Below are 3416 nucleotides of genomic sequence, written 5' to 3' on the forward strand. Positions count from 1 at the left end.
ATATATATATATATATATATATATATATATATATATATATTGTATATATTTTACAAGATGCAGGTATATAATCAATATCACTTCTTTTACAGACAAAGATTGTGTGTTATATAACCTAAGGACATCCTTATTTTATTTGGAAGTTACAATCTTGGCAGTTACAGATCAAGAAAATACATGTGTTTTTTTCTTTTGATATTAACGTATCTGTTCAATTTTGATATTAAAGTATCTGCTCAATTTTAATAAAATATTTTAATAAAATATAGGAGTATCACACATTGATATATAATTTCTATAACCAAATCATTGATAATAATTTATATAACTAAATTATTTAAATTTTTTATAATATGAAATGTTTATAATTAGATCTCATCACTTGATTAATTAATTAATGTATATATTTGCACATTTATACGATACTTATTTAATTTAATCAATAATTTTTAAAATCTTTATTTTTAAATCTTAAAACTTTTTTTCCCAAAACTATTTGTTTTCTCTAACTTTAATTTTTCCTTTCTTAATCTATTATGTAATATTAATATATAAAAATAAAAGTATCTGGAAATTACACAATTAGCCCTCTGATAAAACTACTAAAACTTTTCTTATTCTACAGGTAGAAAAGACTTTCACCAAAATAACTCAATATTATTGATTTGGCATTTATTACGGGTGATGTGGCAGCACCCAATAATTTGTTACATTTTATATTTTTTTATTTCATTATTAATTTGAAAGTTGAAACGATAAATGATGGTCTACCATTACTATTTTTGGAAAAACAAAATCTCCACTTTCATTGGAATCGATAGTCTACCATTAGGGTTTTTGGAAAAGCAAAATCTCCATTACCGAACAATGCAATAAATCCTTGGCCTTTAAGCTTTCTTAACTTTTATTCCGTTATATATATACTAAATCATGTCATTTTCAATTCTTGAAGATGGGAGTTTTTTTGTCATTCCATCTTTTTGTTGTTGCAAGTTTCGATCTTAACTTGCAGTTTGTATAAAATATGTCTTGTTCTTGCGGTTTTTAAGCATTGGCATGACTCACACTTTCAGATCTATCAATAATTCTATTTCATCTGTTAATCACATATTAAGCACAACATTTTTACTGTATTGCATTGCAGTTAAGACATATGGGAAAAGAAAATGTTGATATCAACATTGTTTGCATAAGTTACAACCTTAATCGGTATTTTGTAGGATTTCATTGATGATTAAATTTTGATATTGTTGATTAATTTGTTGTATTTTTTCTTCTTTAATTCAGGAACTGATGCACCTTGAAAGGGAGAGCTAGGAGGGAGAGTTAGAGCTCGAAATTTTAGAAAGAGAATTACTCCCTGTATAATAGAGCTCGAAATTTTAGAAAGAGAATTACTCCATGTATAATGGAGCTTGAAAAGAGAATTACTCCCGACTAATATTAATATTAGTCGTTCTCTTAATGCAAATATAGAGCTTGAAATTTTAGAAGCGGAATTACTTCCTGTCTAATATTAATATTAGTCATTATCTGAATGCAAATATATTTCTTCGAATGGGTTTCTCATGGCAGTCATAAAATGACTTCCTCCAAACAAATTTTAGAAAATCTTTTTGCAAGCACTTATTTTAAATTTTTATGTATGCTCCATCAGCTTTTGTGACTCTTCAATAATGCATTCACTAACGAATATATATATATATATATATATATATATATATATATATATATATATATATATATATATATATTGTATATATTTTACAAGAGGCAGGTATATAATCTATATCACTTCTTTTACAGACTAAGAATGTGTGTTATATAACCTAAGGACATCCTTATTTTATTTGGAAGTTACAATCTTGGCAGTTACAGATCAAGAAAATACATGTGTTTTTTTCTTCTGATATTAACGTATCTGTTCATTTTTGATATTAATGTATCTACTCAATTTTAATAAAATATTTTAATAAAATATGGGAGTATCACACATTGATATGTAATTTCTATAACCAAGTCATTGATAATAATTTATATAACTAAATTATTTAAATTTGTTATAATATCAAATTTTTATAATTAGATCTCATCACTTGATTGATTAATTAATGTGTATATTTGCACATTTATACGATACTTATTTTATTTTAATCAATAATTTTTAAAATCTTTATTTTAAAATCTTAAAACTTTTTATCTCCAAATTATTTGTTTTCTCTAACTTTAATTTTTCCTTTATTAATCTATTATCTATTATTAATATATAAAAACAAAAGTATCTGGAAATTACACAATAAGCCCTCTGATAAAACTACTAAAACTTTTCTAATGCTATGGGTAGAAAAGACTTTTAGCAAAATAACTCAATATTATTGATTTGACATTTATTATGGGTGATGTGGCAGCACCCAATAATTTGTTACATTTTATATTTTTTTATTTCATTTTTAATTTGAAAGTTGAGACGATAAATGATGGTCTACCATTACTGTTTTTGGAAAAACAAAATCTCCACTTTCATTGGAATCGATAGTCTACCATTAGGGTTTTTGGAAAAGCAAAATCTCCATTACCGAACAATGCAATAAATCCTTGGCCTTTAAGCTTTCTAAACTTTTACAATCTTGGCAGTTACAGATCAAGAAAATACATGTATCTGTTCAATTTTGATATTAATGTATCTGCTCAATTTTAATAAAATATTTTAATAAAATATAGGAGTATCACACATTGATATATAATTTCTATAACCAAATCACTGATAATAATTTATATAACTAAATTATTTATTTTTTTCGATAATATGAAATGTTTATAATTAGATCTCATCACTTGATTAATTAATTAATGTATATATTTGCACATTTATACGATACTTATTTAATTTAATCAATAATTTTTAAAATCTTTATTTTTAAATCTTAAAACAATTTTTCCCAAAACTATTTGTTTTCTCTAACTTTAATTTTTCCTTTATTAATCTATTATCTATTATTAATATATAATAATAAAAGTATCTGGAAATTACACAATTAGCCCTCTGATAAAACTACTAAAACATTTCTTATTCTACGGGTAGAAAAGACTTTAAGCAAAATAACTCATCATTATTGATTTGGCATTTATTACGGGTGATGTGGCAGCACCCAATAATTTGTTACATTTTATATTTTTTTTATTTCATTATTAATTTGAAAGTTGAAACGATAAATGATGGTCTACCATTACTATTTTTGGAAAAACAAAATCTCCACTTTCATTGGAATCGATAGTCTACCATTAGGGTTTTTGGAAAAGCAAAATCTCCATTACCGAACAATGCAATAAATCCTTGGCCTTTAAGCTTTCTAAACTTTTATTCCATTATATATATACTAAATCATGTCATTTTCAATTCTTGAAGATGGGAGTTT

This window comes from Vicia villosa, unplaced genomic scaffold, assembly GCF_029867415.1.
Source record: "Vicia villosa cultivar HV-30 ecotype Madison, WI unplaced genomic scaffold, Vvil1.0 ctg.002800F_1_1, whole genome shotgun sequence".
Classification (NCBI taxonomy): Eukaryota; Viridiplantae; Streptophyta; class Magnoliopsida; order Fabales; family Fabaceae; genus Vicia; species Vicia villosa.